Source organism: Amblyomma mixtum, chromosome 1, assembly GCF_055824585.1.
Source record: "Amblyomma mixtum isolate Tamu chromosome 1, ASM5582458v1, whole genome shotgun sequence".
NCBI lineage: Eukaryota > Metazoa > Arthropoda > Arachnida > Ixodida > Ixodidae > Amblyomma > Amblyomma mixtum.
The window spans coordinates 223,519,674-223,538,478 of NC_143012.1; the positions used below are offsets into that span (position 1 = coordinate 223,519,674).

Sequence of the window (18,805 nt, forward strand, 5' to 3'; positions counted from 1 at the left end):
GCCAGGTGGGAGAGCGCGCGAAGAGGCCGCCGCTGCCTGAGCGCGAGGGAGTCGCCAAGCGCGGTCCCGTTATAGGCTGGTGTCCCGGAACAGCGCCATCGAAAGCCGAACGCGGCGGAAGGAAGCAGTGTTGGCGCCAGCGCCATACGAACGAGCGCGCGCTCTGCTGTCGTGTAGTAAAATCCACCCGACGTCCCGTAGACGTGTGATCCAGCGAAGCTTAGACGGCGGTATAGCGGTCGTCCCAGCAAACTCCAGAACCAGTCCCGCAAGCTTGTTGTGCTCGGTGCGACGGGCCGCGGAAAGTGAAACCACGTGCGCTGTTGTTTTGCCGTGACCGATTCGTGCTTTGAGTCTAAGCTGCTACGTCCTCCGCCGACGCTACTGTTCTCGCTACCTGTGTCTTTACAGAAGCCTGACCACGTGTTTGTTACCTCCGCCCACATCAAGGAAGGAGGAGTGCTGTGTGCGTTGGCTGCCCGAACCGCCGCTTTTTGGGGATCGAATCGCTAGCTTTCAGCGTCCGGGACACTCTGGTTGGGTGCCCCCTTGGGCTCCGAACTCAACGACGTGTTGCTGCCGTTCGTCCTGGGATTACCGGTTCCCCACTGTCGCGCTACCCGAACGAGAACAGCAGCGCGACGAGCGAGGGGACAAGCCGGCAGTGCCGCAGTTTCGCGGACAGTGAAAGTGTGGAAGGTTTCCGGTGTCGCTTCCGTGAAACTGCGCCCCGATTGGTGTTTGTTCTTCGCACTGTCTCAGAGTGCGCTTCAATAGTGACGAGTGGGATTTGAGCGAAGAAGTGTCCTCGTTGTGGGCATGTTAATCTGGAGCGGAGTGCCGCTTGACATCATAGGGTGAGTAAAAACGTTGGGAACTTAAATTTTTTTTTCTTAGTATATTGACATCGAAGTTAAATGTGAAACTGCACGTGGCCGTATGCACCGAAATGAAGTCCGAGTTAAGATGGGATGATTGTAAAGGATCTCTGTGCTCCCAGAACGATACTAGAAAAAATGTCCTTCGGCTCCAAGGACGGCGGACACGTTTCTTTCTGATGTAATTTAATGCGACCTCTTAAACACGCGATGCAAGGCTCTCTTTCTGTGTGGATGCTCAGGGTGACTGTAAAAACCAAACCGAAACCCAATGGAAAGTGAGAAATTAATTTGTCGCCGAAATTTAATGAACATGCACCCAGGCTTCTTTAATCGCTGCAGTCAGGAAACTGAGAAGCATAGCTGTTGCATAATCGGCGGTCTGTTTGTGGAGCTCAGCAGATGGTGGCGCCTCAAATGAATTCCGCACTTACCTATCGGCAATGATGATGATGATGTCCTCAGGCTTAATGGCATCTTTGGCAGTTATTGCTTTTTCGTACGTCGTAGTTTATTTAACTGCCGCAGGTGGCAGGACGCTCCCGAATCTGCGAGTTTTGTACCAACGAGGTTGCCGGATTTTGAAAGGCAGTCATATCAGAATTTCCTCAACGGGCATAATTGAATAGATCTGCGCGCGTTATGTTGCGTGGTCACACTGCAAAAACGTAGGAAGCGAGCAGATGACTATGAACGCCCATTCTTGCCGTCTAGTGGTGCAATGTTCATGACGATAAGTTTTAACGCTTTCAATGCTGCTGTGAATGACGAAACATCAAACATTGCCAAGGAGAAGAAAAACATGCAGCTCAGCTTATGAATCCAAAACGCATCTGCAAACATATCGGAATTATTTCCGCTACACGTGTTCAAACAGCGCCACTTCCATCATATCCCTGTCCGGCTGAAGAAGTTTTAGCCGTAACCGCTGGGTGTTTGATGTGCTCTGTGACGTTAAAACTACGAGCGTGGCGGACTGCACTTTTTCAGTGTGCATTGTAGCCGCTGCCCCATATAATTTTGCTCTTCGTGGAAGACTGTCATCACGTTGCACCCTCGCTACAAACTCACAAATGCGGAATAACTGTGTTCAAAATCTTTTTCCTCTGATACGCGTTAGTTTATACACAAGGACACATCACGCGGGGATCCCTGCCGACTCGCACGTCCTCAAATCCTTGAAAAGATGGGTCAGTTGCTCACTCCTAGTCACATGCTCCTGACGCAGCCGCGCATTGCACAAGATCGGAAAGACATGGGTCGCACTCGAGGAATACATTTCTTGCTTCTTGCACACACCACCCCTGACCCCATTATGCTATGTCGCGGTTTTATGTTGACTTCTTGACATCAGAATGTGGTGCCGAAATACATAACCATGGTTTTATTAGCGTGTTGTGTAAGTTCTGGGTATCAAGCTTTTTTAGAGTGGACAATCCAACAAAATTTTGTGTAATTACATCTTTCCGTCCAGGATTGGCATTCATTAATCCGCTTGTTTGATACAGGGGCCACGGAGTCAGACTCATAATACTTTTCGTATTGACAATATTTTTTTTCCACCGCTGTTGCTCAAGCCTCGTTGCAATTGACGTTATGACCAATAGAAAGCTGCTGTACTCACTCAGTTGTGGCGCAACCCTTTATGTAATCCGTAGGTACATTTTGTCGTTAGTCCGCGTGAAAAATATTGAAAGTGATTTTCCTGCTTTGTCGTTGGCGAATTTTTGGAATTTAGTCGAAGGATCCAGCGTGCTTCTGCATATCGTGTAGCTTTGTTTTGTTTCCATACAAGCATAATCCGCGTGAAAATTTTGCTTCGTTACCTCGACTTGTTAAAAATATTGACAAACAGGCGAAAAATGAATCCATTTTTACACATTCCTCAATTCTGCATAATTTAAACCTACATTAAACATGTGTTATTTCATTGCACAATACACGCATAAAAGGAGGGGTGTACTTTGTGTGTGTGTGTGTTTTTTTTTTAACGCTCCGACTTAGTAGCGCAATATTAGACACAAACGAAGACATAAGATGCTCGGAAATGAACGCACAACAGACGCTTAATGTTTCATACAGCATTGAAGCCAGGAGCGCGCGAAGCTTTACCTTCGCAGTCTGACCAATGGCTATGCGGGTGACAAACGGAAGGCGCCGTAAGAACTTTCGATCGGCGCTTGTTAATTCCAACAATTTGGATTCTCATAGTTGCCAGATAATCCACCCCTCGCACCCATAATTCACCATCCCCGACTGCACAGTAGCGGTCACGTGCCGTTTAGGTCTTCTCGGTCGTCGGGGTTTGTCGCCGGCCTCAAAAGGAGCGCCAGCCGGAAGCGAAAACGACCAGGCGGTCGCCGTGCTTCAGGCGAGAAAAAAGAAAGAAAAAGAAATAGAAGGATAAACAGAAACTAAAGAGAGCAGTAAAAGAGACCCAGAAGCAAAAGAGAAACGCGCCACGGCATCTTATTGGTGCCATCATCGATGTCTCCCTGCCGCCACGTGACGATACGAAGTGCCGGGCTGTCCGGTTTTTCTTCCTTCCTTTGGACGTAACTGCTAGCGCGTGGGCATTAGCGCCTTTCCCCTTCACCGCTGACCAGCTCGCCCTCTTCACTCACGCGCCTGTGAGGCAACACCGCTGCACCTCCTCAGCACTCTTCCGTTCTTGCTTGCCCTCGGTGCAGACAGCCCTTCACCTGTCTGTCTCCCACCACGGTATATGTGCCAAAGTGACGGCAACGTTCGCTGAGGCGTCTTGGAATGCGCTGTTGACATGCGTGCCGTGGAGGACGAGAAGGTTAATCGATTCACAGAGAGGATACTCCACTGGTCATATTGCGATGAACTAAAAAAAGTGGTACGTTTTAAAGTAGTTAAACCGAGTAGACGTGCGAAAGCATGTGTTCATTCTTCGCCTCCTCTTTCAGCAATGTGCACGCAACCGCGTTTCTTGTTCTCCATCTTCATATCTCTACTCGGCAGCAGCTGGCGCGACGCCCTCCTACCATTGGCTACAACTTCTCCGAACTTTCCCGAGCTTACCCGAGTTACTTCGAAGCTTCTCACAAGGTTCTTGGTTGAGTTTGACTCCGTTAAGTAGTGCGTTCACACTAAAAGCAAGCTAAAAATTACTTCCTCCGAATGCGGCACCATGCAGATATATAGATGACGCTGCAGAAGCCCTCGACGTAAGCCAACTGAAAAAAAAAAGACAGAACATAAAGAACAAGGAAGAGACAGGACGAATGCTGAATAACTGATTTTTTTTTTCGAAAGTACATTCGTCTCCGTCGCCAAGCAACATACGAACGTGAACAATAAAATCTGCTTTTGTCCAGCAATCGTCGTGTGGCTACGTTTGCGTTGTGGCTGCGTCTGTTTCCTGCTGGTCATTGCAATAGACTATACGGATCAAATTGGCCTAACTATCCACATTATTCTCTGCGGTGTGTCGGTATTAACCGTTACACCTGACAGCGACAAACACTTCAGACGATTTGTCAAGTTACGCCTGAACAAGAACTGTTATACGGCATCTTGATCGCTAGTTCGCGTGATTTGCTTCCTGGTGAGGATCCGAAAAGAAATGCACGTTTCGTCTCAATTGGTACCAGGTGTTCCAACCAAAGGTAACCAAGATTTTAAAAAAGAGAGCGTGTTCAAGCCCCATAAAATCAACTGAAAGCTGCAGAGTGTCTTCTGGCTTGGTCTGCGGGATTTCTTCCGTTCTCCGGAAATAATAAACTATTGAAGACTAGCAAGCTAAGTTCTTAATTATTGTATTCAGAAATAAAATTCAGTTTAGAAGTATCCGTTCAGAAGCCGCATTGTCTTGTAAACATCTATGTAGATACTATGCAATGTGCATATGTACAGTCGGGGACAAAAATCTCTGGACCGTGTCATCCCCAAACGACGCCGGTAGCTCTAGTATCAGCTCTCGGCTGGAGACTACACTGGTGGAGGTGAAAGAGCCGGGTTTTGACTATCACCTCCACAGGTGTGATATCTCCAGCTGGCGGCTAACAAGAGAGCTGTCGGCTTCGTTTACGGAGCATGCGGTCCATGTAATTTTGACCCCGGTTGTATGTATGTATGTATGTATGTATGTATGTATGTATGTATGTATGTATGTATGTATGTATGTATGTATGTATGTATGTATGTATGTATGTATGTATGTATGTATGTATGTATGTATGTATGTATGTATGTATGTATGTATGTATGTATGTATGTATGTATGTATGTATGTATGTATGTATGTATGTATGTATGTATGTATGTATGTATGTATGTATGTATGTATGTATGTATACTCCCTCCTTTCCTGCCTTTTTCCCTCTTTTTTTGGGCTCTTAACTAAGGTGCACTGTAGCAGCCTCTTTCAAACCCCTATAAATACTGGTCTGGAACACTCAGGCACCACTCTGATGAAGGCCGGTCCCCAGTAAAACGTCAGCAAAGCCTGATGTTTTTAAGCGTGTGTCAGTATTATTTACAAGAATATCAGTGCTGGTTCAGTGTCGTCTTCTCAACTATTGTGCGTGTGTGTGTGTGTGTGTGTGTGTGTGTGTGTGTGTGCGTGCGTGCGTGCGTGCGTGCGTGTTCGTGTAGGTGAGTGAAAAACACCCACCCGCGTGTATGGCCTCACCAGAGATTTGTAGATATCAAACCAATGTCGTGAACATAAAACGGTAGTATTTTAACATGCACGTTATGGACACGAACTTAGCGTAATCATAACTTACGGTGGTCTCTGAAGTTAGCCCGCTAACAAGGAATACTGGCCTAGTCGGTGATGATCAGTGAGCTAAGAAACATAAAAAGCGCATGGTGGTAACACTGACGGCACAGCTCTGTGCTTGGCAATGCTAACAGCCGTCACGCTGTTTGTTTCTCCTTACTTATGGGTTAGCGAGCTGTTGCTGGACAAATTGCAGACAAAAGTGGTAATTCACTAACGGCGGCAGGTTACCTATTTCTACGCTGCTTTACAAAGAGCGATAAAGCATGTTTAATGAGAAGCGAGGTGTATTGGTCGGCCGCTGGTTATGGGACCCTTGCATGCTACTGTTCACGGGGGTAAGTGGAAGGAAAGGGAGATGTGGAGTGCAGATAGAGGCTATGATGTCGTATTACCATGAATTGCATGGGGTGACCCAGACAACTGAGCTGGGCACGCACACTTCCTGGCGCTGGTCTCTGACTTAGAAATGCACGAAAGACAAAACCGTATACTTTGTAAGTGAACGAACATGGACAGCGGACAACCAACCAAAATGTGCGAAGTAACGAAGGGAGGGAACCGCTAAGGGGAAGGGGCTGGGGGCGCTCTCTTCTTGTGTTCTATGTGTCCCCGTTACATGCCCTGCCTTCGAAGTCCCAAACGTCAGTTTATATCCCAGGTGCCAATCATCCAAGAAAACAAGATGCAAGGGGTGACAAGAAGATTAATTTCCCACCCTCAGCTTACTCGTAGTCCCCTGATGCGTGCAGCCTACGTTGTTGGCACCGGACTCGCGCGTCGCTATAACCATAACGAATTGCCAAGGCTGGAGATGGTGTGAGCTGCTCAGATGCCTTAATCTCAAGGCTATTCGTACGCGTAATTCCAGATTGGCTAGCGTAAGGTAGTAACGATAGCCAAACGGGTACGAGAGCCAACGCGCCTGGCAATAAGGAGCCGTCCTTATGGGGCAGTAGCTTTCTGCGTTCGGGTCCCAAGTTCTAGCTTCAAAAGCGCTGCACGCAATTAATGAGGCAGAGTGTAACGACGCCGACACCGCACGATGTACTTGCACTCCACGCTCAATTCCAGCGCATGCCTTCGCTCTTCGGAGCGTGGGTTCTTGCCGCCGCTCCGCGACACCAAATTGCCACCTTTGCCCCGCCAGCTTGTCCGTCACTTCTCCCTCGTGCCGCTTGTGGGACGGTTCCCTCTGGTGGACGCGATAGCCCCGTTGCCGCCGAGCCAGTCAGCCGGCTATAGTTGATTGACAAACGAGCAGAAGCGTGTGCATACCCACAGTGCGATGAAGAGACACTGGAAGAGATTGCCTGTCGTCGTATACTCGTCGTCGGACTGCGGCCCCGGAGAGGAGGGTTACACACAGCGCGTACCGTGAAGAACGAGTTTGACTGGTACCCCCCCCCCCCCCCCCCCCCTTTCTTCCATTCCCCACCTCCGTTCGGTTTCGCATGCCGACAGCTGGACTGCCTGCATCTACGCGGGCGAGCGTGAACTGACGCTCTTGGTCGTGAAGGGATGAGCGCGCGCTCTTGTAAAGAGGTGCGCCGGGTAATGAAACACTTTGCACTCATTGTAGCCGTCACCGCCGAAAGCTGCCCGCCCTTAATCGGGAAACGAATCCCAGCGGTGGGCGTGGGCGCTCGCACCGTCGTCACGTCGGCTTGTTTGCACTGCCCCGGAAATTACACGCTGTCGTGAGCTTTCGGAGCGACTTGAGTTTGTTTATCATAGTGACGTGTGTACATTAGCTAAGAAAGAAAAGAACGCAGAAAATGTTGCTCAATTTTTTTTTTTTGCTTATGGGTGCTCCAAGTGGTTCGTTAATGTATGGTTTGGTTTGGTTTGGTTTGGTTTATGGGGTTTAACGTCCCAAAGCGACTGAGGCTATGAGAGACGCCGTAGTGAAGGGCTCCGGAAATTTCGACCACCTGGGGTTCTTTAACGTGCACTGACATCGCACAGTACACGGGCCTCTAGAATTTCTCCTCCAAAGAAATTCTAGCCGCCGCGGCCGGGATCCAACCCGCGTCTTTTGGGTCAACAGCCGAGTACCATAGCCACTGAGCCACCGCGGCGGCCGTTAATGTATCGTTGTATAATTACCGATGCCTATGAAATGAAATGGTTCGCTTTACCAGAGGTAGAGCTGCTCTGTGCAGGTTAAAACTCATCGCAACGTATTTCGAGCCATGGAAGTAAGTGAAAGAGAGAACAGCAACAATGAAAACGACAAAACGAAAAATTGTGAAGAAAATGTGGAGGGGAGCGCACTGTTCCATCCTAAGTGCTATCATGCTTTCCCAATCCGAAATGAAGAAACGCTGTTTTTTCATGAGGAAGCGCGTGTGTGTCAAGTAACAGCATGCGCATACTATAGCTGGCAATTTCCTTTAGAAAACGCCTGAAAAATGTTAGAAGGCAACGGTGCGCTCTGTTTACACTTGTCCGCAGCTGTACATATAGCTTGGGCAATGCGCCCCAAGTTAGTGACAACAAGGTGTGGCAGCTGTCCAAAACCGCGATGGCGCTATCATTACAGGAAGTCTGAAGGTGTTCCTGGTCTACTATGCATGCGTTATTCTTGCCTGATAAGGTAGACGTTTATTGCATCTCTTCCCAACCCATTCGCGTGACAAAGCGGTCACGCCGCTGGTCTGTTAGCGTCGTCTTTTGTTTAATTTTAGTGTACGTTTTCAGTTCGAATGTCGATGGAAGTTACAGCAGCAACCATTTAAGGAATCCCCTAAAGACTCTCACACGGGAACATTGCGTATGGAAATTATCTGTATTATCGTGCTTTACCCGTATGGTCTAAATGAAAGGAACCACAAAAATGTGTTTGCAAAGAGCACAAACATGCACAAAGCAAACGCAAACGAAATGCAAAAGCTGCCAAAAGTCGTTCATAACAGACCAGAACTTGGGGGCCAGAAATTATCCGATTCCGGATAAGCAAGAAATAACGCGCACAAAGCGCACTCATTAATGCGAGGAATTCATGGATAACGCATATAACAACGAAGAAGAAACTACAAGAAAGAATATATATTCATTTTTATTGTCTCAGAATTGATCATCACTTATTATTATTTTCATTATTATTTATTATTTATAATGGTAATAATAATAATATTGGCATCATACATAAGTTTTTGGGATAGATAATGAGGCGCAGTTAGCGACTTGCGATGGCGTTGCACCCACCAATATACTGCGACTCTAAAGATAAATGACCGGTGGATGAGACTGGGGAGGCAAGGCGGTGCGTTTTTTCTTAACAGCAGTCAAGTCGCGGGTGAAAAGTTGGTTGCGGCTCACTGAATAGTTATGTGTTTATTGGGGATTTCGCGCTTCAGCCGATGTCCATTTAAAACCATCTTTTTTATTATGCAGCTACGCTCCAAGATAGTTTTGTGTATGATAACGGCAACAACGTTGCCACGATGCTTGGAAACGTTGCATCATAACTATAAGGGCCTATAACAGCTATGTACAAACTCGTGTGTCTTTCTTCACCTTTAGCGCCAAAAAAAAAAAAAATTGTGTTCTCGCGCAGTTCCGTTGTTATCGGCAAATTCCGCGCCATCATTTTTGACAAAATGACCCGGTGCTAATATGCGGGTTAATTGCTTGGATAACGTTAAGCACTTCATTTATATGCATTACCACCCGGTGGAACTAATAGACACTTATGCTAGGTAGCGACGATGCGCTCCGCGAGATGGCGCTGCCTGTCCAGCGAAAGAGCTTAACCAATAGAATCCGATGATGGAGTTGGCGCTGTCCAAGGGTGAATTTGCGCCCTCCTCTTCAGACATTTTTGATCTTAAAAGTGGAGGTCCATGCGGTTTAATTTTCCTTTGCCAATTTTCTCCCTCGAAGCCGTCCGTGCTGACTTCGATGTGAACTATAGAGGCTTACTTCTGTTAGCGACTTGTCCAACTGTTTATTGCCGTGAAGACCGTTCGCCTTTCCACATTATCAAAGGCATTGTTTTGAAGCTGCCAGTGGACTGTACAAAATGGCATCGAGGATGCACTATTCGCTTGCACAGAGGCGCCATTCAGAACTTATAGTTCACCTATAAAGCGCAAGATTAAAACAACAACAGCAACAAAAAAAAAAAACTGACCGCAGTGGTGGCCTGTTGGTTTGGCCATCCACCTCGCATGCGAAAGGTGCTGGGATCCCCAATGCCGCCGGGTAGCCACCGGGGATACAATGGGTACAAGCTTATTCTTTAGGCCTGGTGCTTGCATCTGGGGCGAAATGCCTGAGAAGTGGTGTTCGACCTGATCTTCAGCAAACGAAAATACCTTCTGGTATGGCGCCGCTTGCGCAAAGTTGCCCTCGCACCATAAAAATTCATCATCAGCGTCATAATCAATGAAACACAAAAGAAATGGGTACATAAGTTGCAGTTTAAGAATGAGAAAAAAATAAGAACTGCCTTGCTTTCGCACCTCGTTCACCGTTTGCCTGCGTTCCGCTCTTTGTAATTCATGTGCACAGCGAAACCAGCTGCACGCATAGAAATACCCGTGGGGTTGATGAACGGGCGCTCGCGGGTCGGGTATTTTTCGACGAGATGTCATAGCCGTTCAACACGCGCAACAACACACGGTTCCTTCCTGGCCTCTTAATCACGCTAGAGGAAGTGCACGACGTTAAGGAAAGGTTTAAGCAAAAAAGAAGGAAAGAGAGAAAAAAATGGCTGAGGCTTGACTTGGTTAAGCCTGGAGAATGCGAAGCATCATCGTGTCGCGTAATTTGGAGGCGCACAACCACAGCGACGGCGCGAGGTGGGCCCCCGTTTCTCCACTGTCGTGACGTCATCAAGTCACGTGGTGTGACGTCATGTATCACGTGATTTGGAGGCGCACAACCACAGCGACGGCGCGAGGTGGGCCCCCGTTTCTCTACTGTCGTGACGCCATCGTGTCACGTGGTGTGACGTCATGTATCACGTGATTTGGAGGCGCATAACCACGGTGAAGGGCTGAAGTGGTAGCTAAAGTAGCATGCTTCGCAAAAAACACACTCGTGTATTTTTTGAGCCACAACAACAATAGTAAGCAGCTGTGTACATTTAAATAAAAAATATACGATCCTGCTGGCGGGTGCAACACGCCGTCTTCAATTTGGTCATCATCGCCTGGAGATATTTAGAAGTAGGCTCGAATATCTTAACTGGCGCTTCCTGTAGAACCTTTACTTTTTAGTCCTCCGTCATGTTCTGGCCACTGCAGCAGTGAATGGAAGCCTCGTCCTTGAGCCCAGCGGGGGCCAGCGCGCCAAAGAAGCTGCGCCACCCGTGCAAAGGCCGTTCAGAGAGAGACAACTTGTTCTCCGCGTTCCGACACGTCCGCGTGCGCTGCCCAACTTCCATATTTCACTTTTTCTCGTTCGGAGCGGATTATATGCGGCTCAAAAGGGCCGCTCATTTCACGCCTGCCATCTTACACCGCGGTCGTAACTCAACGTCGCCGGTTCCATTTTACACCTGTCATGTTAGGGGTGCATTAGTCACCGCCATTAATCAGTGTCCCTTGCCCCGGCTTCGTCACGTGGTGAGGCGTTGCTTTTCTCCAGACATTCGTTAGTCATTCGCCCTCTCGCAGGTCTGTTTCTGCTGCCCATTGACCGGGCCTGCTGGAACGGGTTGCAAACAGCGCCACCGTTCGAGCGGAGTGGTGCGTCGATATCTCGCGAGCTGGCGCCACGCTTGCATCTTGGGCGGAGAGTGGGGCCAGTCGATTTGCATCCCGGAGTGATGGTCACTATCCGCGCGCATTGTAAGTGGGACAGGAGTAGTCAGTCGTAGGCATATAGGAGATGCCTTCATCGTGCTGGGCGTTAGAAATGCGGTGTAAGGTCACGTGTTATCACAGGCGACACTCTTGAATTCTCGCTACCAGTAGAGAAAGAAGCGAATTTTATTTAATTCCAAATCACGGTGCTACATATGACCTTTGAGTAAGTGGACAAGAGCCGACTGGTCGACGTGAATCGCTGAGGTTAACCACGTCCCCCAGAGGTTAAACGCGCCCCCACCAGCTACCAGTGGAAATAAGAGAAAGCAGGCTATACACGCATGAGACTACGTAACGCGAGGATGATCGCCTTGAGAGAGTTTCAGCAGCCCGTCGACGAACTGATTTAGATGTGCAGTCTTTGCCAAAAGTAACCAGGCTGCATGGTTTGCTTCTCATTCATATAGCAGAGCCTTCCCTAAAGGTCAAAAAGTTTTTTGAAGGGGAGGACAGGGGTTCTCCTTACCGTATAGAGATTTAGAGCTTGAGGGCTGGCATAATAGCTTTAATGGACAACTGACAAGCAAACCGTACAGCCTGGTTAATTTTGGCAAAGGCTGTACACTGGATTACCGGTTGGTTGCTGCGCACCGGCAGTGGAAGCTATGCGTGGCCGCATAGATGCCACTCCACATGCGTAGCAGGCAACCGCTAATCCGGCATACGCCTATGTGAATACATGCCCACATGATAGCGGAGACGTATGCTAGCGTAGGCGTATACCGGTTTACTGGGCGCCAGCTGCGCACTCGCAGAAGAGAGTCCATGGCGCGCGCAGCTGCCATCTGGTTAACGCTAGGATAAGTATACGCTAGGATGTCTCACCTATGCTAAATGTCTCCATAAATTATTAAGAGCTGAGCATAGCGGAGCCGCACTGGCTTACGCGCATACAGGGCCAACCACGTGCTTGCGACACATGCGCACTCAAGGTGGGGACGTGCAGTTCTGCTCACGGGTAGAAAGCACCTAGCTATTCCGGTATACGTCCACGCTGTATGTCTCTCCTATGCCGAATGACTCCCTGAACTGTAACGCCGAAAAGAGGAATAGACACGCACCCAGTGACATATATACGTCGAGATGACATTTCGTGATGAGGACACTAATGATCGCATAGTGGGCCAACTTTGCTAACATGCGAAATTGGGACTAGCACGGGGAATGGCTACAAGCGAAGTTTGGCATGCGGAAGGTTATTTAAGCCCGTTGTTCTAACGTGATGGAGAAGGGGGGCGGGGTATACTTGGAGGCACCTTAGTCGTCTGTACAGTATTCGCATGCGTACACTGTTTACCGTTACCGCTTACCGCGGCTGCCACTGTGCACGTGGAGGTGACGCCATGTGGGCATGCGCATTGGAGGCCGCGGTAAGCGTTAACGGTAAACGGTATACGCTATGCTAAACCGACGTTGCGCTCAGGACTCTAGGTGTGAAATCACGCTTGTGAGCAGGGACGCCTGAGCATGTAGCGAACTGCGTAGACCACAGAAGAATGCTTCAGCAAGTGAACCATTGTAACCAAGTGACGCTGGTGCAACTGTATACGCATGCGACTGTTATTCGAACTCTGGGTAATTAAATGATCGGCCACGCGGAGGCGCCATGACGCACCACCAACTTCGCTAGCAGCTAACCAGCGTAATTAAGGTCATCGATTTGCGCTGAGAAGAGGGCTGATGGTGACGGAACGGTAAACTGTATAATGAGACCAAAAAGATCGATGAAACAGAGCGAGGGAGTGTTCCCACTCCGTCGTATTCACCGGTGTCCTTACGTGCGCTGAGCACGAATGAATACCATTCTGCAATACGCCGAACAACGAGGAATGTTCCGCGCAATCTTTGCCTCAGGTTTTCTAGCACCTGTCTTTAAATGGGGCCAGCTGGCCCGTTTAGGCGTATAGCGTGAGAACGTGAGCTGCTTGCAAACGAACACGTAGAGTATGCTGGGTTAATACCTCAAGACTCCGTGCCGAACGTATGCCGCCGAACCCAGCGAGAACTCCCACGTGCCGAGAACTATAGTAAGCAGTCTCAACATTGCGCAATGGTATGCTGTAAAGGGTAAGCTCCTGTGTGCTGCATTAGGCCCGAATTGTTTCGCCAGTACTGAGTGGCGAGGAATGAGAATGTGTGCGACAAGCAAAGATTTGCTCAAGGAAGGCTGGTGTAGAAAGTTGGGTTTTGAGGACAGCAAATGGCGCAGTATGCGTCTCACATCTTGGTGGGAAGCTGAACTGCGCCGTAAGGGAAGGAATAAAGGGAGGAGTGAGAGAAGAAAGGAACGTATTTTCGCGAGGGGCACTGACTTTCCAAAGTTTTCGTGTACTGCTTCTTGATTGCTCAAAGCGTGGCCCGAATCGCGGCATGGCTTGTAAATTAAAGACGCAGCTGAAAAGTGCTCGGTCGACGAAGAAAAAAGATGCAGGAACGAATCAACATTGCCTGCAGTGGAAAGCAGCCATGATGCATTCGGTTATGGTTTGGTTTGGTTTATTGGGGTTTAACGTCCCAAAGCGACTCAGGCTATGAGGGACGCCGTAGTGAAGGGCTCCGGAAATTTCGACCACCTGGGGTTCTCTAACGTGCACTGACATCACACAGTACACGGGCCTCTAGAATTTCGCCTTCATCGAAATTCGGCCGCCGCAGCCGGGATCGAACCCGCGTCTTTCGGGTCAGTAGCCGAGCGTCGTAAGCACTGAGCCACTGCGGCAGGGCGCATTCGGTTAAAGGCAGAACGAGAACTCGCCCTGAGTACATTCTGTGAATGCAAAAGATTGACGAAAAAATAATTTTTTTCACCTTTCATAAGAATTCATTCTGAAATGATTTCAAAGAATGAATTCATAGTGATTCTCATGTAAAAGTCCAAAAATGTGCACTAATGATATTGTTTCGTTCTCGCTACTTGGGTTCGAGGGCGCGGCGTCTCGCTTGCTTAAAGCGATGTGCCTTCTGATTACTCGCCTTTGTTCTCGGCGCCCGGAAAGCAAGAAGCTTGGTCAGAGCGGCAAGAGTTATGTCCTTCCTTACGGAGTGCTGAGCATAGAGGAAAAGTTTTACTTTTCTGAAAAAAATTACTTTCTAGACGATCCGTCGTAAAGCAAAACTCACTCCATGCAGAGCGTTTCTCGGGAACCAAGGTGTGCGCATTAGCGAAGCACGACTGTGCCGGGCGTACGGTGCACGCCACTTGTGCTCAGAACTGCGGTGTGGCAACTCATAACACGGCTACACATTGGAAACGCCCGTTCTGGGAACCTCGCACTGACGCCCACGCAAAACCTCAAGGCCAGAGCTTCACTGAGGGACTGTAATGCGCCGTTCCTTTATTCCTAATATCCTCCTCTTTCTCGGCCCTGTATGTTCGCGTATGGCGTTCATGCGAAAAAAATTACATAAAACTAACTGTAGTGGATTCTTAAGGTTCGTTGCTTTGTATAGCTTTAAAGGTATCCTCGTTGCGCAAGAGCAGGCAGATACAAAGTGCAAAGTGATGAAAGATTCAAGTGAAATAAAAAAGTCAACAGAGAATACAGATCTAGATAACACCACACGATTGAAGTTGCTTGGAGCGTCGGGAAAAGGTTATTTATAATTCACTTTTCACTGCCCTAAACTTTCCAAAGGCTAAATACATTGTCATTTTAATGAAGGTGCATTCGCTGTGCTTATCGCCGCGAATGAAAGCCTTCTTTCAAGCGTCAGCATGCAGGGCATGATTAATAACGAACACACCAGGCTCAAACTCATCGGTATGCCATAGTCGGGTACGGGCGGTTGACCTGCTCATAGAGACAAACAGCTTCCACTTTAAGTAAAACGGCGCAGTAGTACTTATTTGCAAGTTTAGCGGGAAACTCGGAGCGCCCACCGTCCTACGCGTATAGATGCCGCACGTAGGTGCGTTCTTCGTCGCTCGCCGAGCATATAGACAAATGTGCAACCCCCTCACCCTCGGTTTTCAGCGTATTTCAAACTGTTTCTCATTTCGCGTACATACGTACGCACCACGGACATCCTGCCGCGACTACAGGGCGCTCCTACAAGCCAGGCAGGCAGGTATGCGTCCCTTTCGCGGCTACACCTGAACAGGGAACCCCGTATAGAAGGTTCCCGGGTGTGCCTTATGTAACACCAATGCAAGCCTGCTGGAAGACTCAGGCTTCATGACTTATTCATCCCGCGTCGTACCCACGGTTAGACGTTGCACGATCGCCTCCTTATTTAGATACTCCAGCGTCTCAGTACGCGTGTGTATGTGCGTGCTAACACCCTTCGCTTTCTTTCCTTCTCACCCCAGCCGTCCATAGCAGCAATGGCTGCCTGCTTACCGTGAATGAATAGCTCGGAGTCCCAACGAACGTGCATTATACGCACAGAGCAGACGCCGCACCTTCGGGTAGCACGCCGTTCACGAGCGGCTGGGCGCCGTAATTTTTGAGCCGCAGCGCTTCGTACGCCGGATGCAGGCTGACCACTGAGGTGTACAACGGGAACCACCCTGCGCACTGATGGCAGCCCTGCCACTTCTCGTATAAACACGTGAAGTAAGTGCGCGCACGTGACTACGTGATGCAGGTGGGTTGCGCGCGAGAAGACATTGGCTTGGACGGTGCCGCGAGCGGTTTATCGCGTTTGTAAATAAGACGCGCCCGCGCGGCTGTCAGGTGTAATTGAACTGTGAAGCTATACCCCTCGCGTGCCTTTACACGCCTATCGAGACGATATATAGGCACGTGTTTGCCTACGCCTGCTCAAACAACGATGTGAGCTGCGCTTGTAGTGCCGTGCTGAATGCGGTGTGGGTTTTTATGAGGGAAGAGTGTCGATTGCCTGTTGTCGCGAGCTGGATGTTGTTCCATAGAAACAAACTGATTTCGGAAGATTTTGCGCGAGGGTGAGCTAAAGAAGAACCGTGCTCTTTGCGAACACGCATCGCAAGCAACGTAGCGGTTCCGCTGTGCTGGAGCCTCTTTTTCGGTGATTAAGAGGGCTTCCGCCGGTTCACACGAGCCGTTAAACACTTTTATTCCATAGACTGAGCATTCTGTGTTAGAGGAGCCTCCGAAGTCCAAGAGTGCGTATTCTATACACAATATGACTAGCCCTCCATACTGTCATGAAATCGAACATATATACAGAAGCCGGCAAACGTTTATCATTATAGCTAAGTTGATATCATTGACACCGTGATGCAGTCTACTCTGTAGATATGCTGATAACTTGACACTTCTGTGCGCGTCGAAGCGCTTCACATAAAGCTGACGGCGCACAACGGCAACATTTTACTTCTTGAAAACAAGATTTGTGTAGTGAAAAATTTATGGCTTCATGAAAACGTCATTTACCTAATGATGGCACCAATCCTAGTATGCCCATCTATCGCATCAAAATTCCACTCTTGATTGTCATCAGCTTAACTATGTCAAGTACAGGACAAGGTTTTTCCTAAGTCCACCAATGAACCCTGTTCTATGCCAGCTGTGACCACACCCACGCAAATTTTGCATTTTTATCCGCCCTCCTAACTGTCAGCCGCCTCCTGTTACGCTTACTTTCGCTTGGAATCCATTCAGTTACCCAATGGGACAATAGGTTACCTTACGCTACCTTTACATGCACTGGCCATGCCCATTTATTCTTGATTTTAACTAGGATATCATTAACTCGCACTTTTTCCTTGACACATTCTCCTGTATTCCCCTCTCTTAACGTTACACCAATCATTTTACTTTCCATAGTTCGCAGCGCTGTCAGCAACCTAATTTCCAGCATTCTGGTTAGCCTGCAGCCCCTATAAAAATTTATGTAGACAAATTATTTAGACTAGTCTATAGGTAATACAAGTCCTATTGACAGTCTTTAGGTACTTTATCGATATATGACCATACACTTTTAGTAGAATGCGTCTATGAACCGTCTGCAGACTTTAAGTACGCAAAAGAAAATATCTACTAGATGTTGCAGAGAAGACTACAAATTTTTCAAAAATAAGCTTTTTAGGGTAAAAATATGGATTTTGCGGCATAGTATTGCCAGTGGTTGCGGACACCGGAAAGCCGGTGAATTGTCTTGAGTAGTAAGCTGGTTAACTAATTTCTGATGCCTAACTTTTTAACTATCGCAGATAGGCAACTGGTTCCAATTAGGGATTTGTAGCCGGTCGTTAGTAAGAGCCGTATCAGCTTTTAGAATTTAGAAAACGCGAATACCCTCGCCGCTTTGGTTCCACAAAATTTGGCTGGATTGTGCGAAAGTGCATACGCTCTCGAAAGCATGCAAGCAAAGCAACCCCTCTAGTGCACGTAACTAGTAGAAAAAGCCAAATTTTGTCGAGCAACAGCGCCAAGGGTAATCGCGTTTCTTGAATTCTGAAAAACTCATATGGCTGTTACTAAAGACCAGCTAAAAATCTCTAATTGCAACTATGCGCATAAATATACTATGTAAAAAGTTAATTATTAGAAATTATTTAACCAGCTTGCTACTTAAGACGATCCACCGGTTTCCTGGTGTCGCCAATACTGGCAATACTATGCCGCCAAAGCCATTATTTTACCCCAAAAAGCCGACTTTAAAAAATTTCTGAAACAGTTTGCTGAAACACCTGGTATATGAAGGCAATAGAATATCTAAGAAGTCTATAGAAAGTCTGTACATTATTTGATAAAGGAAACCTCCGTCCTACAGGTGAGTACTGAGAAGACACAGCTGTCGTATACTATCTTTTTGAGAGATACTGTCTAGCTGCTAATCGTGATCTTAGAGTGCCTGCCATATGCGCTCCACCCAGTTCTTATTCTCCTAGTTATTTAACTCTCGTGGTCTGTATCTGCAGTCACCACCTGCCCTAAGTAGATACATTCTCTTATTACTTCCAGTGGTTCGCTCCTTATAACAAACTGTTTTGGTCCTCCGAGACTACTGAACGTTACTTTACATTTTTAAATTAACTTTTAGAGACACCATTCTTATTTGCGTGTATGGGTCCTAGATCAAACTGCAATTTATTCCCTGAGCATCAGCAAAGCAAAGATTGATAAAGTATCTTTGAATACCTTTTATCTCCAAATCTTTTCACTCAAGTATTCTGAGTGTCTGAATAGGTCCTGTAAACACTAATAGCACTCGAGAGATTTTGCCTTCCTTGCTGACACCTTTCGTGAGTGAGATTTTATCACTTTCCTTATAGTGGAGCATAGTGGCTGTGCAGCCCCTATAGCCATTTTCCAGTACGTTTTCGTATGCTTCTTCAACACCCTGATTGCGTGTTGCCTACATGACTGCTCACTTTCGACTTAGTCAAATGCTTTCTCATAATCTATGAAGGCTATATATAGCGGTTG

General features: G+C 47.9%; 1 protein-coding gene across 1 annotated transcript in view; it reads left to right on the top strand.

The window, feature by feature from the left end:
• The first annotated feature begins 422 nt into the window (after positions 1-422).
• Tsp74F (Tetraspanin 74F) overlaps positions 423-18,805 on the top strand; it is a 339,549-nt gene continuing 321,166 nt past the window's right edge. Inside the window, exon 1 of the mRNA XM_089564383.1 lies at positions 423-857. The gene's annotated coding sequence lies outside the window, so the exon portion shown is untranslated. The remainder of the gene's footprint in view (positions 858-18,805) is intronic.